A 19,644-nucleotide genomic window follows, 5' to 3' on the forward strand; every position below is an offset into this window, starting at 1 on the left:
ACTGCCAATGGTTTACCACAGTTGAATGTCCACCGTGGTGATTTGTGCGTCATAATGTAGTGGGCGTTGTTCTGTTCGCGTAGCAGTGTGCGTTTTGATACCGCCACTTTATCACTGACCCTTGGTCTGGCGGATTTGTGCGTGTGGCATTATTCTGTCAGATTGGTGTGCATGTGTCATAATATGGTGAACGGATATCTGCCGCTGTCGCAGTAAGTTGGCGGCCGTCAGCGGGATTTACTGCCAATGTCATAATGAGGGCCATAATTTATTGGAACTGCGGATGTTTGTTTATTATGGAATTTCTCTCCTAAATGAAGAAGGCTCTCACCCACCAAAGTAGCATGCTTCTTAAGGACCCTCACCACTACAAACCCCCATTTTGTGGAGAATGTTGTGGATTCCAGTCTTTAAAGAGAACCTTCTGTGAATTCAATTTCAAATCCATAATTCCACAACACTAAGGGTGTGCCTTGAAACTATTTTCCTGCCAACTGACAACATATCCATATCTACTAGTCTACCTTGAACTAATGATAGTTTTACTTCAGACATTCTTTCCAAAACTGACAAATAGTCTTGTCGACTTTCTGAACTCTTTTGTGTGCAAATTTCTCTTTGTCGGTGACCTTAAAAATTGTATTTTAGTTGTCTGGTTTATATAAAATATTATGATAGGAATTTCAGCTAGTGCTTTAGTATCATCTTTCTACTGTGCATTATTCATGTCTCATAATACTGTTTCTAACTTACCCTTCAAATTGGTTTGATTGTCAACGGAAACACAACATTCATTTCAAGAAACGTTCAGTTAAACGTGGGCTCCACAACAGCCATATGTAACATGTTACATTTGGCTTCTGTGAAGTTGTACCTGGGTTCAACTGGTGACCATACTAACCTGGTCGTTCAATATCAAACATCACATCGAGATTGTTGGTCTAGGTAATAGAAACATTTTTAACCCTTCCATGAATTTTCATACTACTGGCACCTTAATTAGTGAACCGCTGCATAGAACCTTTCTATATGAAGGTGATTAAGATTTTCTTTTAAACACTTACCTTTAGGTAGATTCAAAATAATAAACTCCGGAAAAACCTAGTCCAAGGCGGTACACAAAACACTTGTGCTACAAAGTCCCTTTCTCTGCAACACATTTCTGCATATGAATCAAAATTGTATTTCCTGGACAAATTACAGGATGGGGATGGGGGAAGAACTAGTTGATGTCTCTTCAAAGAAAAACCAGCAGAAAGGGGTAAATATAGGGAAACAAGAATAAAGAGGGAGATGTGTGGGTACTAGGCAGGGAGTGGCCATCTACCCTGCTAGTGAATGAAACAAGATTTGGCAAACTGAGTAGGTTTTGCCTATACTAGAGCTATTTACTTTCCAGATGTGTTTTAGTTATGTTGTACACCAGCGTGGCTGCTGTTCCACACTAGAGCTATTTACTTTCCCGATGTGTTTTAGCTATGTTGTACACCAGCATGGCTGCTGTTCCACAAGGCTAAACGTTCGTGTGGTAGAGGAGAGTGGCATAGAGTGGAGTGTCTTGGAGTGGAATAGTGTGGCTTAAAATGGAGAAGAGTAGCATACAGTGGAGTGGCGTAGAGTATCATGGAATGACAAGGTGGAGTGGAGAGTTGTGGATGGGTGTGGAGGGGAGTGGTGTGGAGTGTCATAGAGTAGAGTGGAGTGTTGTAGAGGTAAAGTGAAGCAGAGTGTAGTGATGTACAGTGGAGTAGAGTGGAGTGGTGTAAAATCAAGTGGTGTAGAGTTGAGGGGCATAGATTGGAGGGGCGTAGAGTGGAGTACAGTGGAGTAGATTATCATAGAGTGGAGTGGCATAGAGTGGAGTGGTGTGGAGTGGAGTAGTTGACAAGTGTGTTGTAGAGTAGAGAGAAGTAGAGTGAATGGCATAGAGAGAGTTGCGTAGAGTGTAGTAGAGTGTCACAGAGAGGAGTGGCATGGAGAGGCATAGGGTGGAGTGATGTAGAGTAGAGGGGCGTGGAGTGTCGTAGAGTGGAGTGGCATAGAGTAGGGTAGTGTGGCATAGAGTGGATTGTCATGTAATGTCATAGAGTGTCAAGGAGTGGAGTAGAGTGGATTAGAGTGGCGTAGAGTGGAGTAGAATAGGGTGGTGTAGAGTAGAGTGGAGTGGCGTAGAGTAGACAGAGTGGCATAGATTAGAATAGAGTGGCATAGAGTATGGTGGTGTAGAGTGGGGTAGAGTTGTGTGGAGGAGAGTGGCATGGAGTTTCATAGAGTGGAGTGTCATAAAGGGGCATGGAGTATCATGGCATATATTGGAGTAGACAGTCATAGAGAAGAATGGCATAGAGTGGACTGGAGTGGAGTGTTGTAGAGTGGAGCATCGTGGAGTGTCGTAGAGAATAGTGGAGTGCATAGAATGGAGTGCCATAGAGTGGAAAGGCGTAGACAGGAGTGGAGTAGAGTGGTGTAGAGTAGAGTGGCATATAGTGAAGTGACACAGACTGTCATAGAGTGGCATAGAGTGGAGTGCAGTGTTGTGGACGGGAGTAGAGTGAAGTATGCATTGTGTGGTAGTGCACTGCCATTACATAAAACACTATTTCAATTAAAATGACCATTACATTTGCACAGACATACAGTTTTACTTCAGAAATTCTTTCCAAAACCGACAAACAGTCTTGTTGACTTTCTAAACCCCTTTGTGTGCAAATTTCTCTCTGTCAGTGACCTTAAAATTGTATTTTAGTTGTCTGGTTATATAAACTATTTTGATAGGAATTTCAGCTAGTGCTTTAGTACCATCTTTCTACTGTGAACTATTCATGTCTCATAGTACTGTTTCTAACTTACCCTTCAAGTGGAGTAGAGTGTTGTATAGTGGAGTGGCATGGGGAAGCGTAGGGTGGAGGTATGTAGAATAGAGTGTCGTAGAGTGGAGTAGAGTGGAGTAGCATAGAGTAGAGTAGTGTGGCATAGAGTGGATTGTCATAGAGTGGAGTTGTGGACGGGAGTAGAGTGAAGTATGCATTGTGTGGCAGAGCACTGCCATTACATGAAACACTATTTCAATTGAAATGACCATTACATTTGCACAGACATACCGTTTTACTGATAAAATTATACAACGCACAAACGGTAATGTGTGAAAATGGCATAACCTAGTATATTGATTTGTTTTGATCACATTTAAAAATAAGTGCTTCATTTGAGCTTTCCTAATTCTGACATATTGTGAAATATCTGCACAGTTAATTTACAGACATTTAAATTTTGTTGTGATCTAGAAAAAAGTATTTTCTTTCACACCCCCCGATTGTCAGATAAATCCTCTTACTTTGAAGTCAGAGTTAGAAAAGTAAATACCAACCTCCCTTGGAAAACAGAGTCTGACGTTTGACCTCTGCCTTTGAATGCACAGCAAATGTGACAAGATAAGAACAAAATTGAAAGGCCTATTTATAGCAAGTGAGTCTCATGGTTCCAAAGTCCAGGTTTATGAAGTTTCATAAGGGTTTAGGACCCATTAATAAACTTGCCCCTGACCGGTGCACTAAGGTCATTATGTTTATGTTTGTACTGATGTTTATGCTTGCATTACAGGCGTAAAAGTTTTGCTCTTGTTTATTCACCTACTATTTTTTGTTAATTGCCAACAGGAGTATGTTGGTATTATAGTATTTGTGATTATTATGTGGCACCCCTTTCTGCTATTCCTAACACCTGAAACTGTACACACACTTCACCAACATCCCGCAAGTCGTCCTCGAAGTACGATGACCATGTATGGGCATGTTTGGGGGCGATTGGGCATCACACCGGTATTTAAGGCCATGCCCTGCTCCTGGAAAGCACTTTGCCTTGAGAGTTCCTCCGGTGGGCATTGAGTCTCCTGCACACTGCCCGAGTTCCTTTCTGCAGCTACGCCGCAATTAACCCGTGCCTTCCTGGCAGCATCTTCTCTTTTCCGGATGCCACAGCTCTTCTCCGATGCCGCATTGTAGTTTCTTCACTCACCACTCAGCCACCTGAAAATGGAAACTGTGAGCAAAGTGTTTATACAGATCCTAGGTGATCGGAAACAAGCAGCAATGCAACTTAAAAAGTTATCCAGTGCAAGTAAGCACAGATACTTCATTAATTCCCAAATATTTGGGAAACTTCTCGTTATTGTGAAATCATGGAAACTTACCTTGTGAGCCTAATAGGATTGAACTCATATAGAACTAACCCGGTCTTGCCCTATTAACAGGGCTACATTTACACTTACCTTGTGAGACTAACAAGCTGTCCTCCATAGCCCCTACCAAAGCTTTCTCATGGAAGTATTAAAACACAGGCAGTAAGGTATGGTACAAGGAGTTGGGTCCAAATTGTTCCTGCAAATGAAAGTGCATACTCACAGGTAAGTACGCATTGTTTAATTTTTTGTTTGGAAATATGTTTATTAGCTTTTTCTGTGAAACAATAAATGATGCAAATCATTACATCCGTCAACAGTGCCCTTTGGGGTGTAACATACAGTCTTCAGAGTTAGAATACCAGATTACAGTACCAGCATGTTCTACATTCTTTGAGAGTTGGCAGATTAGGGTCACCCTAATGATTGGCCAAATGTCTCTTTGCTACCTAAGTGGGTATCCCCAACAGGACATATTTGGGGTCTAGAGGCAGGCATTCACCCAAACGTTTGCTAATCTCTTTTACTATGATAACCCAATAGGAGTTTATGAGGGGTCAGGACCACAATGTGTGTATGAATGACCCATCCTCACCTCCGCATCTCAGACAGTTAGGGGTTTCCGCTCTACCCATTCTATGCAGCTATCATAATATATCCTATGTAGGACCCTAGACTGAATAAGTCATAGTCAGGACTTGATTGCCACCTCCCTTGGGTGTATCAGGGCTACATCCGAATCTGTGCTGTCTAATTCCTTCACTTCACCCTCCCATATAGCTTTCAGTTACGTCAGGTTGTCAGGGATGTTGTTTACTAAAGTCTTATATTTTAAAACAAATGCTCTCTCTGATATCTCACCTTGGTGGTGCATATTCTGGGATGTCTTACAATATTACACTCTCTGCTTGCCAGGCATGTTTTAATTGAAACTATTTAAAATATTGGGTATTCTGTTAGTGACATCCCTGCTGTAGGGAACTAAAGGGGGTCAATGCACCATCCTCTATTAGGTCGCCCAGCTTGGAGATTCCAATAGTGTCCCACTGTCTAAAACCCTTCAGTTTCCCAAATGCCTTCAAACATGTTCACACCCATAGGGGCATTTCCCGTGTTTACCTTGTGTCCATTTCATCTGTCTTTCCACCTTTCTCCAGGCATCAATAGTCATCTGGGTTGCTATCAGTAGTTTCTTTTATCCTTTTCCACCAGACAGGTAGTGAAGATGTGAGCAGTTCTGGAACTGAACCCTTTCCAGCACATATGTTGGCTGATCCCCCGACATATTTCCCCACTCATTGACTACTACTAAGTGTGCTGCCCCAGTAGTATGCTCAGATATTGTGTAGGGAGGCAAGCATGCATTGTTGATACCTTGACAGAAAGTGAAGCTCAGTGTTATGAATCCACAGGAGATTTCCCTTCAAGAGATATCGATTATGTTGGCCGCTATGCAATCAGAGAATGTTGCCTTGCAATATGATAAAACAACCATTTAGGCACAACTAAAGCCTTCCAAAAAACCTTGGACATCGCCGTCACCAACGCAACACACAAAATATGTGTTACACACTCCTACCGTTCAACCTCCACCAGGCACATCTGCTTCAGGTAGAGTTCCTCAGACGGAAATCCAGATAGTTATATGCATCTCCTTCCATTATGGCCTCCGGAGCGTTTTTATGAAGATCATAATATTTGACATTTTTCTCAAACAGCGCCACCTGCACTTTACGGCCCGGCTCACAGCTTACCAAGATGACACTACTAAGGTAGCTTTCATGCTCTCCTATTTATGAGGAGATGCTGCTTTATGGTCTGTTCCCCCTTGTAGAATGGTTTTAGGCAATTTAAGGAATCCATGAAGTGTTTATTCACAAAACACACTCTTGTTCAGGCAGCAGATAATGAACTGCTAAATCTAAAGCAAGGATCTTTGGATATGTTGCATTATATATCTACCTTCAGTAGATTGGTTATCTAAACAGAATGGCAAGGGGGCTCAAAGATGAATTAAAAGACCTGTTATCCCAAATCTCAGACCCATCAGAGTATTGTGCTGAGTTTATAGATTTAGAGGTTAAATTGAACCACTGCCTTTCCGAAACAAAGGGTGGGAAGGAAAAATCTACTGATAGTTATAGAGTTAGGGGCAATGAAGGGGAATCCTCCAGTAAACTCAATGTATCCAATGAACCAATGCAAATTGGAACAACCAGAGGGCCCCTCACGAAAGAAGAAAAGAACAAAAGAAAAAAGCTTTATTAGTGTCTATCCTGCGAAAGGTCGGGGCACTTTGTTAAAGAATGCCTTACCCATCCAACCATTCCAAATACTTCCTTAGGTGCCATAGCAATGACTGAACAAATGGAACTCTAATATGTTCGGTAGATAGCAAGGTCAATCTACCGGGTTTATTTTTAATTTCGACCTCCAACACACTGCTAGGCTCTAATCCCCATCATCTTAGTACTTCCAGGGTGTTAACCTCAGAATCAATCAATCAATCAGTCAACAAATTTATTAAGCACGCTACTCACCCTGTAGGGTCTCAAGGCGCTGTGGGGAGGGAGGGAGGTGCTGAGTTACTGTTCAAAAAGCCATGTTTTGAGGTGTTTTCTTGTGGGCAGAGGATGTTGGCGAGTGGGGCCATGTAAATGTTGAAGAGGGTGGGGCTTAGGGAGGATCCCTGGGGGACACCGCAGATGACCTTGGTTGCTGGGCACTGGAACGGGGGGGAGTCAAACTTTCTAGGTTCTTTCAGCGAGGAAGGAGGTGAGCCAGTCCAGGGCCTTGTGTCGGATTTCTGCGTTGAAGAGGCGTGTTCGGAGGATTTGGTGGCAGACAGTGTTGAAGGCTGCGGAGAGGTCTAGGAGGATGAGGGCGACGGTCTCGCCCTTGTCCACTCTGGTCCTGATATCGTCAGTGCAGGCGATGAGGGCGGTCTCAGTGCTGTGGTTCTTGCGGAATCCAGACTGGGAGGTGTTGAGTGCATTGTTTTCCTCGAGGAAGTGAGACAGGCAGGCGTTCACTAGCTTCTCAGCGACCTTAACGGGGAAAGGGAGTAGAGAAATGGAGCGGTAGTTTGTGATGTAAACCGGGTCTGCTTTGGGTTTGTTTGAGGAGTGCGGTTCCTTCGGCGTGTTTCCAGGAGTCCGGGAAGGTGGCGGTTTCGAAGGAGCTGTTGATAACGGAGCGGAGCTGGGGAGCGATGATTGGGCTGGCCCTGTTGAAGACGTGATGGGGGCAGGGGTCCGTGGGGGAGCCCGAGTGGATGGAGTTCATGGTTGTTTCGGTTTCTTCGTCGTTGGTTAGGGGCCCAGGTGTGCAGTTGGTTGGGGTGGGGGGGTGTTGTGTCGTCGGTCGTGTCGGTGGGGGTGATAGTGGGAACAGGTGGTGTGATGCTGTTGTGTATGTCTAGGATTTTGAGGTGGAAGTGGTTGAAGAGGGAGTTGCATAGATTTTGTGTGTGGGTGGGGTCGGTGTTGCAGGATTTGGGTTTGGTGAGCTCTTTGATGATTGTAAAGAGTTCCTTGCTGTTATGTGAGTTACTATCTATGCGTTCTTTGTAGTATGCTCTTTTGGTGATTCTGATTGCTATGGTGGTTTTGAGTGTGGAGAAGTTGGATATGGAGGGTTCTAGTCGCCAAGCTTTCTCAGTCTTGCGGCATTCACGCTTGGAGGCTTGAAGTTCAGTGGTGAACCAAGGTGTGGTCTTGATGTTGCGGGTTGTGTTGTTACTTTTCAGAGGGGCAAGAGAGTCTGCGCAGGTTGTGATCCATTGTGTGAGGTTGTGGGCGGCGACGTTGGGGTCGTTGGTGAGGGGGGGTGTTTGTGAGAGTTTGGCGAGCAGGGGTTCTGTGGGGATCTTGTCCCACTTACGGTATGACGTGGTGTGCGGTCGGTAGTGGGTGGGGGGTTTCGTGAAGGAGAAGTGGGCGTAGTGGTGGTCAGTCCAGTAGAGTTTGGTGGTGTGTGTGAATGTTATGTGGTTGGTAGCGGTGAAGATTTCATCTAGCATGTGTCCTGCTGAGTGTGTGAGTGAGGTGACCAATTGTTTGAGTCCTAGGTTCGTGAGGTTGTCTAGCAGGGTGGTGGAGTTGTGGGGCTTTTCTAGGTGAAAATTGATGTCACCAAGGAGGATGTAGTCTGTGGAAGTGAGGGCGTGGGGGATGAAGGTGTCAGTGATGGCGTCGCAGAAGGGGGGCGAGAACCTGGTGGTCTGTAAATGAGGGTTCCTCCGAGGGTGGTGTTGGCGTTTACGGAAATTAGGAAGTGTAGGTGCTCTGCGCTATCTAGGGTGTCGTGGGTGTTGTTGGTGGCCTTGATGGTGCTTTTATGTATGATGGCGATACCGCCTCCTGGTTTGTTTAGACAGTCCCTACGAGAGATTTTGTAGCCTTCTGGGATGGCTATGCCAGGTTCGGATGATAGGTTCATCCAGGTTTCCGTAAGGAAGGCGATGCTGGGGGAGTGTGTTGTTATCAGGTCCCAGAGCTCGATGGCGTGGTTGTGTACGGAGCAGGTGTTTAGGAGTATGCAGTTAAGGTGGTTGCGGGGGCTGTTGTTGTGGAGTGAGTTGTTGTTGTCGTGATGCGTGTTGGTGTTGTGGGGTTCTAGGAAGGGGTGCTTTGGTGTTGTTGTGGAGCATGTTAGTGTAGTTGTTAGTGTTTGTGTGGGGTGTGTTAGTGTTCTTGCGGGGCGTGTTATGGCAGGTGTGTGGTGTGTTAGAGTCGGTGTGGAGCGTGTTGGTGTGGTTGGTGTTTGTGGGGGTGCAAGAGAAGTGGCATGCATGACATGTGAAGGGTCCGTGTGTGTGCTTGGGGTTGGCTTGGGCGCAGGCAAGGTGTTGACCTGGGTTGAGGGCGTGGAGTGTAGAGGAGGGGTAGTGTTGCCTATGGGGGTTGGGGCGGCAGGAGCCAGAGGGACTGGCGCTGGACGCGGTCCAGGTGCAGACAGGCATGCCTCTGGTGTGCCTCCCGCGTGCCAGTGTCATGCCCGCTGCGTGCGTCCACGCAGTGGCTGCCATTAAGAGGGGGAGGTGGGAGGGTGGAGCAGCTGGGAGGTGACAGGGAAGGACCAATGGGTGTGCTAGGGGGGTGGGGACACAGGGGATGCAGCGGCAGGAAGATGGTGACCGGCGAGAGCCGGCAGAAACGGGCGGAGACACTTACACAGCGAACGAGATACCGTGGGCACAGGGACAGAGAAAACAACGCAGGCAATGCAAAAACAAGCACAATGGGTCAGACTAAGAAATAAGCTTTTAAGATTAACACGAAAAACGGAAAAAAACCACTTGAAAAAAACACAAAGGAATACTTATGCAACAACAGGAAATGTCTGCCACTAGGCACCAGGGAGGAAGCACAGGCGGGTGCCTGCGGGTGGTGGAGGGCCTAGAATTACAGTCCAGGCAGCAGTTGGCGGGATCAGGGGTACGGGGGCAGGCTGGTGGAGCCAAGGGGACTCCTGGCTAGAACCAGGTCAGGAAGTCACACGGGACTCTGCACAGTGGCCGCCATTAAGAGGGGGAGGTGGGAGGGTGGAGCAGCTGGGAGGCGGGAGGGATGGGCCAATGTGTGTGCTATGGGAGCGGGGCCGCATGTAACACAGCGGCAGGAAGAGTGTGACCGGCGAGAGCTGGCAGAAACGAACGGAGACACTTACACAGCAAACAAGATACCGGGGAGCACAGGAGCAGAGAAAACAATGCAAGCAATGCAAAAACAAGCACAATGGGTCAGACTAAGAAGTAAGCTTTTAAGATTAACATGAAAAACAGAAAAGCGAACACTTGAAAAAAACACAAAGGAATACTTATGCAACAACAGGAAATGCCTACCACTAGGCACCAGGGATGAGGCGCAGGCGGGTGCCTGCGGATGGAGGAGGGCCTCGAACTACAGTCCAGGCAGCAGTCGGCGGGATCAGGGTCAGGGGGGCAGGCTGGTGGAGCCAAGTGGACTCCTGGCCAGAACCAGGTCAGGGAGTCACACGGGGCTCTGTGCAGTGGCTGCCATTAAGAGGGGGAGGTGAGAGGGTGGAGCAGCTGGGAGGCAGAGGAATGGGCCAATGTGTGTGCTAGGGGAGCGGGGCTACAGGGAACACAGCGGCAGGAAGAGTGTGACTGGCGAGAGCCCACAGAAACGGGCGGAGACACTTACACAGCAAACGAGATACTGGGGGAGCACAGGAGCACAAAAAACGATGCAAGCAATGCAAAAACAAGCACAATGGGTCAGACTAAATAAGAAGCTTTTAAGATTAACACGAACAACGGAAAAGCAAACACTTGAAAAAAACACCAAGGAATACTTATGCAACAACAGGAAATGGCTACCACTAGGCACCAGGGATGAGGCGCAGGTGGGTGCCTGCGGGCGGTGGAGGGCCTCGAACTACAGTCCAGGCGGCAGTCGGCGGGATCAGGGGCACGGGGCAGGCTGGTGGAGCCAAGTGGACTACTGGCCAGAACCAGATCAGGGAGTCACACGGGGCTCCGCGCAGCAGCTGCCATTAAGAGGGGGAGGTGGGAGGGTGGAGCAGCTGGGAGGCGGGAGGGAAGGGACAATGGGTGTGCTAGGGGAGCAGGGCCTCAGGGAACGCAGCGGCAGGAAGATTGTGACCGGCGAGAGCCGGAAGAAACGGGCGGAGACACTTACACAGCGAACGAGATACCGGGGGAGCACAGGGGCAGAGAAAACAATGCTAGCAATGCAAAAACAAGCACAATGGGTCAGACTAAGAATTAAGCGTTTAAGATTAACACGAAAAACAGAAAAGCAAACACTTAAAAAAACACAAAGGAATACTTATGCAACAACAGGAAATGCCAACCACTAGGCACCAGGGATGAGGTGCAGGTGGATGCCTGCGGGTGGTGGAGGGCCTCGAACTACAGTCCAGGCGGTGGGATCAGGGGCACGGGGGCAGGCTGGTGGAGGCAAGTGGACTCCTGGCCAGAACCAGGTCAGGGAGTCACACAGGGCTCCACGCAGCGGCCGCCATTAAGAAGGGGAGGTGGGAGGGCGGAGCAGCTGGGAGGCTGGAGGGAAGGGCCAATGGGTGTGCTAGGGGGCCGGGCCACAGGGAACGCAGCGGCAGGAAGAGTCTGACCGGCGAGAGCTGGCAGAAACAAGCGGAGACACTTACACAGCAAACGCGATACTGGGGGGCGCAGGGGCAGAGAAAACAATGCAAGCAATGCAAAAACAAGCACAATGGGTCAGACTAAGAAATAAGCTTTTAAGATTAACACGAAAAACGGAAAAGCGAACACTTGAAAAAAACACTAAGGAATACTTATGCAACAACAGGAAATGGCTACCACTAGGCACCAGGGATGAGGCGCAGGTGGGTGCCTGCGGGTGGTGGAGGGCCTCGAACTACAGTCCAGGCAGCAGTTGGCGGGATCAGGGGTACAGGGGCAGGCTGGTGGAGCCAAGTGGACTCCAGCCAGAACCAGGTCAGGGAGTCACACGGGCTCTGTGCAGTGGCTGCCATTAAGAGGGGGAGGTGGGAGGGTGGAGCAGCTGGGAGGCGGGAGGGATGGGCCAATGTGTGTGCTAGGGGAGCGGGGCTGCAGGGAACGCAGCGGCAGGAAGAGTGTGACTGGTGAGAGCCGGCAGAAACGGGCGGAGACACTTACACAGCAAACGAGATACTGGGGGAGCACAGGAGCAGAGAAAACGATGCAAGCAATGCAAAAACAAGCACAATGGGTCAGACTAAGAAATAAGCTTTTAAGATTAACACGAAAAACGGAAAAGCGTACACTTGAAAAAAACACAAAGGAATACTTATGCAACAACAGGAAATGCCTACCACTAGGCACCAGGGATGAGGCGCAGGCGGGTGCCTGCGGGTGGTGGAGGGCCTCAAACTACAGTCCAGGCGGCAGGCGGCGGGATCAGGGGCACGGGGCAGGCTGGTGGAGCCAAGTGGACTCCTGGCCAGAACCAGGTCGAGAGTCACACGGAGCTCCGCGCAGCGGCTGCCATTAAGAGGGGGAGGTGGGAGGGTGGAGCAGCTGGGAGGTGGGAGGGAAGTGACAATGGGTGTGCTAGGGAAGCGGGGCCGCAGGGAACGCAGGGGCAGGAAGAGTGTGACCGGCGAGAGCCGGCAGAAACGGGCGGAGACACTTACACAGCGAACGAGATACCGGGGGAGCACAGGGGCAGAGAAAACAATGCAAGCAATGCAAAAACAAGCACAATGGGTCAGACTAAGAAATAAGCTTTTAAGATTAACACGAAAAACGGAAAAGCGAACACTTGAAAAAAACACGAAGGAATACTTATGAAACAACAGAAAATGCCTACCACTAGGCACCAGGGATGTGGTGCAGGCGGGTGCCTGCGGGTTGTGGAGGGCCTCGAACTACAGTCCAGGCAGTAGTGGGCGGGATCAGGGGCACGGGGGCAGGCTGGTGGAGCCAAGTGGACTCCTGGCCAGAACCGGGTCAGGGAGTCACACGGGGCTCCGCGCAGCGGCTGCCATTAGTAGGGGGATGTGGGAGGGTGGAGCAGCTGGGAGGCGGGAGGGAAGGGCCAATGGATGTGCTAGGGGAGCAAGGACGCAGGGAACGCAGCGGCAGGAAGAGTGTGACCGGCGAGAGCCGGCAGAAACGGGTGGTGACACTTACACAGCGAACAAGATACCGGGGGAGCACAGGGGCAGAGAAAACAATGCAAGCAATGCAAAAAGAAGCACAATGGGTCAGACTAAGAAATAAGCTTTTAAGATTAACACGAAAAACAGAAAAGCAAACACTTGAAAAAAACACAAAGGAATACTTATGCAACAACAGGAAATGCCTACCACTAGGCACCAGGGATGAGGTGCAGGCGGATGCCTGTGGGTGGTGGAGGGCCTCGAACTACAGTCCAGGTGGCAGGCAGGGGGATCAGGGGCACGGGGCAGGCTGGTGGAGCCAAGTGGACTCCTGACCAGAACCAGGTCAGGGAGTCACACCAGGCTCCGCGCAGTGGCCACCATTTAGAGGGGAGGTGGGAGGGTGGAGCAGCTGGGAGGTGGGGAAAGGGCCAATGGATGTGCTAGGGGGGCAGGGACGCAGGGGACGCAGCGGCAGGAAGGGCATGACCGGCGAGAGCCGGCAGAAACGGGCGGAGACACTTACACAGCGAACGAGATACCAGGGGGGCACAGGGGCAGAGAAAATGCAAGCAATGCAAAAAGAAGCACAATGGGTCAGACTAAGAAATAAGCTTTTAAGATTAACACGAAGAACGGAAAAGCGAACACCTGAAAAAAACACAAAGAAATACTTATGCAACAACAGGAAATGCCTACCACTAGGCACCAGAGATGAGGTGCAGGCGGGTGCCTGCGGGTGGTGGAGGGCCTCAAACTACAGTCCAGGCGGCAGGCGGCGGGATCAGAATCCCAGTAATAATGGACAGTAGAGGCCCTAATCCACTGTGGGGCTACCAGTAATTTCATAGATACTCGCTTTAGCCAGGCCCGAGGCATTCAGCCAGTCTCCAAAAGTTAAACCTGAAGGCAGTCTGAGCAGTTGATGGAAAGGAGCTGATTTCCAGACTCCTTCACTCTCAAAAAGAAAATATACGGATGACTTGTGACAAATCCCACATAGAAGACATACGTTTCAACATTATAGATGCACTAGTTTTGACTTATTTTGAGTATCTCTTGGTTAACCATGCACAATTCCAAATTATACTTGCAAAAAAAGATGCTGCCATTCCACCCTCCCTCTTGTTCTGCTTAGTGTTTTCAAGGTACTTCCACAGAGTACATAATTCAGGGTCATGAATTTCCAAAATACGTCAACAGCATATTATTAGAAGGATACCAAGAGAATATTCTAACTTAAGCGATGTTTTTAGCAAACACAAATCCAACAACTTACCACCACATAGGGACTATGACTGTAAGGTAGACTTAATGCTAGGAGCCCCCCCTTCCCTGTAGTCATATATATATATACACTCAGGGAAAAGGAGAACAAATATTTTCATACTTACCAAGATGAATATCTATCTAGCAGATTTATCTGACACTCTACTTCTCTGGTGTCTTCACCCATAATTTTCGTACTCAAGAAAGGAGAGGAACTTAGAACATGCATCAATTACTATGCAGTAAACAATGTAACCATCAAAAACCTCTATCCCTAACCTCTAAAACAAACCTTGATAGACCAGTTTACAGACGCAACCATCTACACTAAGTCGGATCTGCGGGGGTGTACCATCTTGTGCGAGTCCTAAAGGGTGACAAATGGAAGACTGCGTTCAGAACGAATTGGGCCTTTATGATTACAAAGTCATTGTCAGAAAGATTACCCATTAAATCATACTTCCACAGGAGCAGATTCCTTTTACCCAACTCCCTCCAACAGATGGGATAGGGAGGCTTCCAAGGGAGAGAGATTAACCACACATACTCACATCAAGTGGTTCACAAGGAAGACAAACATTGACAAAACCAATAGGTTTTGCCTATGCAAGAGATATTGGCTTTGCCAATGTCTTATAGTCATGTTGTACAGCATAGCGGAGGGAGTAAAATAACACTGAGTGGCATGAAGTGGAGTAGAGTAGTGTAGAGTGCAGTGAAATAGAATGGAGTGGAATAGAACAGCTTGGAGGGGCATAGAGTGGGGTGGCGTACAGTGGATTAGTATAGAGTAGGGTGAAATGGAGTGGAGTGGCATAAATTTAGGTACAGTGAAGTGCAGTGGTGTAGAGTAGAGAGTCATAGAGAAGAGTAGAGAGGCACAGTATAGAGTGGACTGGAGTGCAGTAGAGTGGTGTAGAGTAGAATGTTGTTGAGTGGAGTGATGTAGAGTAGAGTGGCATAGATTGGAGTGGAGCAGAATCGAGTAGCATGGTGTGGAGCATTGTGGAGTAGAGTGGAGAATAGTGGCTTGGAGTGGCATAGATTGAAGTGGTATAGAGTGAAGTGGCACAGAGTAGAGTGGCACTGTGTGGAGTGGAGGGGGTAGAGTAGTGCAGAGTGGCACTGTGAGGCGTAAAGTGGTGTGGCATAGAATGGAGTGGAATAGAGTGTTGTGTAGTGGAATCACATAGAGTGGCATAAACTAGAGTGGAGTGGTGTAGAGTGGGCTGGTGCAGAGTTCATTGGTGTAGAGTGTTGTAGAGCATAGTGGCATAGACAGCAATGGTGTAAATAGAGTGGTGCAAAATAGAGTGCAGAGGCATAGAATGCAGTGGCATAGAATACAGTGTCATACAATGCTGTGGCATAGAGTTCAGTGGTAATTTTTTAATGCAAAAGTGGCACAAACTTACGAAATATAAAATATAATTATATTTTGTAAGTTTGTGGCGCTTTTGCGTAAAAAAAATAAAGCACATGCGGCGCAAAATGTTGATAAATATGGGCCTAAGTGCCAGTCCTTAAAAATAAGTGCTGGTGTCCCCCACTGGAAACCCAGTGCTTAGTTTGTAAATAAAAATGTGCTGGCGCTCCAAGCTCTCTTTTGAAACAAGCGAATGCTGCATTTAAATGTGTGAGCCTTTTTGGGCCTCTTTAAACCATTTACAGCCACTCCATACTCCTTCAGCTCACTCAAGCAGCTTTCTACTTTCTCCCTTTGTGATGCCTTTTAGTTTTTCTCTCCCTCCACGTTTCCCATACATATCTTTTGCTCTTAATAAATGTCTGATGCAGAAAACCGGAAACCACCTGCTCAAATTAAGCCCTGTGGAAAGCACTGGCTCAAATTAAGCACTGTTTGCACTGCGATTCTTTCTCTTTCATACTACCATTCGGCTCCTTTCTAAAGATGGTATGTTTGGAACAGAACCGTACGGTAGTATGAAAAAGAAAGAATCACAGTGCAAAAATCAAACTTGTTAGGGTTTTGTAATGTGCATTTGCAGTCCTGAGTAACCCATGTGGGAATGCCATGTGGGGATGTTGAGGAAGCCACAGCTGTCAGCGTCTGGAATGGTTTGGACCAGAGCGTGACGTCTTGCCTAATATATAAAGAGCGTGTCCATTTAGGCAGGGTCAGGCACAATCAGGACGGTGATGGAGTGTTACTTCTGTCCGTGTTCTGCAGCTACTCAGGAAAAGAGGGGAATCATGAAATTACAAAAATATCAACATTTAAGAGGAAAGTGGGAGATTAAAAAAAAGAATCAGGAGAATCTATTTCTTCCCTTGAGGCCTGAATCAGGTCTATTGTCATATGTGGGACTTCCACGTGTTGTGCTGCAGGATCTGAGATAAAAAATGCTAATGTGCTTTTTTAAAAAAACTTGCCAGGAACAAGGAGAACGTGCTATGGCAGGCAGAAAGAGCGCAACAAAAATGTTGTGCACTGGCCTGCAGCAGCAGATTACTGGCAGTGCGTACTTCAAGTCACTAAAGACAAGTCCCTATCGCAGAAGCCCTTGATCGGCTTCATCCCAATTATTTTTTAGGGAGGAAATGGAAGTGCTCCCGAGTCCTGGCTTACATTAAAAAAAAGTGACATAACGGGGAGCCGAGCCCATATGGCTAATAGGTTAAGGGCGCCACGGGTCGAAAAAGTTTGGGAACCACTGTACTAGGCCAATCCCTATCTTTGACAGTTGTCAGGATTTTATTACACAGTTTCAGAATGTAAAGATTCTGCGTGTGTGGTGTTCCCTGATACAAAGAATAGTCACAGTTGTCTCAAGTAATATATATGTCCATAATTCCTTGTACAGTCAAATCCTCCAATTTTCTCATTTAAAATACCAGTTACCTGGAGAGATGGATACTTGAAGTTCTTTCCTTTTGATAGATCCCCCTCACATCCCTGAACCAGTGATCATTTATTGTGTAACTTCTCTTTTATAGGTTTAATGGTCAGTGTAGCACCAGAGACTAGCTCTAAGTATGATCTCATCATACCCAAATATCTCAAAACCTCTCTACCGTTTATTATACTGACACCTATAAAAGAGGAACCCTCTGCAAGAGCTTCTTGGTGAAATGGTACTGGATTTCTGATTTTGCTCCTTGCCCATAGCAATTTAAGGTGCTGCAGTGGAAACAAGAATGATGTTCATAGTAAGCCACAAATATCAGCTGTACTGTTTATATGGTGGCTTCTGCTGCAATGAGCTACTTCTACCAACCAACAGCACACTGCTTTTTTGTAATAATATGACAACCACCAACGAAAAACGTATACTGACTAGTAGAATTCTTAACTGTTAACGTTTTAGAACAAGTATGAAACTAAGAAGCTTATTTTTTGTTTGTGATGCCTTAATGTGTGGAAGAACCCATACTTCCAGTTTATTGACATGAGGTTGATTTGCTCCAACAAGTTTGATGACCTGCGAGGAGCGGAGCTTGCTGGGCTTAAAGATGGCGCCAGCTGTGTGTGCTCCTTCGGCAGTTGATCAGTCCTTAACCATCCTGCGCTTAAACTATGCAAACCTAGCCGCGGGCGCCCAACTGCTTTTGGCAAACATTAGGAGCATCAATATCTGCCACAAAAATGTACTTTTGGGAACACTGTGGAGCCGGCTTGAGGCCTACCTTGCAGTTTGGCTCCCACGTAGGAGTTGTGGCAGACTGATGGCCATGAGGCCCCTGGTGCTGGGGGGCTTGCTGGTTGCCTGCTGCCCTTCCGTTATCAGTGAGCTGTACGATCCTGCAGCTGATCTCTGGGAACCATGTTATCTGCCACCTGTGAGGCCAGGCACAAGGGGGAGTGTGGTCACCTGAAGCCCTGCGAGTGCTGCCTGGAGCTGGAGGCCTGGATTCGTGGCCTCGTAGGAGGATGTGACTGCAGGTAAGCAGGGGCTGGCATGAGTGGAGCGGTGTACCCCCGGCTGCTTTTGAGCATGTCCAACCGGAGGAAAACGGTGCCCGTCTCCCTGGCGACACAGTGTGGACTCCTGGGCACAAGCACGGCAGCAGTGCAGAAAGCAAAGGGCTGTCAGGGGGCCTGTCCTTGGGAGCAGGCCCCTAACATGCAAAGCAGAGAGGCATCAACAAGCACCAATTACCCTGCCTGGATTTGAAAAATAGTACTCACCTACTGCCTAGGGATATATGGTGGCGGGCTGCTTTGAGAGCCCCCTTGTGAACTGCCTGCAGGAATGCTGCAACTCCTTGGGTGGGCAGCCCTCAGTGCTGGCATGAGACATGGCAAGTGTGACCAGGCTGGTGAGGGCGATCCCCGTTTAAGTGTAGTCATATGCCTGTCCCTAGCTACCTGTGCATTGAAGGGACATGTATGTGTGACTGGTGGCCTCTAGAAATCACGAGCGGAGAGCACACTGCATGGAGGTTAGCTGCACCAATGTGGGAGCGATTTACTATCTGCTGACCTCGCTGCCCCTGGCTGAGGCTCTACATTGGTTTGTGATGTGCTCTGAGTCTTTCCTCTCTGACCCCAGCCCTCATCCTCAACACCAAGTGGCTGCATTGCTGGAGGCCCTGGGTGCAGCGATGACCTCAGCCCCTCACGGCGATTGAGTGCCTGGGTTGTGTGTGGCCCTGCCCAGTGCATTCGTTGTTGGCCATCCTGTGGCCACCAATATTGCACTTCTACTGACTGTTCGGACTGTCTCAGTGCGAGCAGGGGTAGCGCCTCGAGGATGTCACCACATAGATTGACCCCAGCGAGCCGGTTGGAGGTGGTGGCAGGTTGCGCAAGGCACCACAGTGACTAATTGACAATATGAGCAAAACAGATTAGTCGCAACCCACCCTATGGAAAACTCCAAAGGCTCGAGATGACGGCACAGCTGCATAGGGGGCCGCACATGAGAGGGAACGACTCAGAGGTGGGCATGGAACTGAAGCAGATCCTAGTAGCCATGCAGCACAGTCTCACGAAGATAGATGGGAAGATCAACGCTTTAACCTCCAGAACGGATCGTATGTCCGAACACTGGACAAGCATGCTGAGAGCCTCAACATTAAAGAGCGGCGTGTCCCGGAAGCAGAAGACGAGAAAGTCACTGGAGGTGAGGTGAGGGTGAATGCCCTGGAGCGACTCTGGGGGTGCTGTTGCACTCCCGGCGTGATGATGACATAATTCTAGAAGTGCAAGATGAGCAGGGGCTACCTCTGTGCTCAGCTGAGCAAGTCTCGGATCGTTTCTTCAGGTATTATGCTGATTTATATGTCACTTCTTATCTATGATGTCAACGCTACCACGGAGTATCTCACACACATCGCAATGAAATGGCTCATGAGGGAGCACAGGTAGCACCTTATGGCTCTGCTGCGTCTAGAGGAGATATGCGCTAAGCTCAAGGAAATGGCGTCCAGGAAAGCACTGGGTACTGATGGATTCATGGTTGCCTTTTATAAGGCCTACCAAGACCAACCTATTCCTCGTTTGGTCACTTAATATGAGGAGATGGTCAAGGAGGGTAGTATGCTCCCTACAATGCATGAGAGCCTTCCTGGTCACTCTTTTGAAGCCGTAAACACTACACTTTCTGCAAAGATACTGG

This window comes from Pleurodeles waltl, chromosome 6 (assembly GCF_031143425.1).
Source record: "Pleurodeles waltl isolate 20211129_DDA chromosome 6, aPleWal1.hap1.20221129, whole genome shotgun sequence".
NCBI classification, from domain to species: Eukaryota; Metazoa; Chordata; class Amphibia; order Caudata; family Salamandridae; genus Pleurodeles; species Pleurodeles waltl.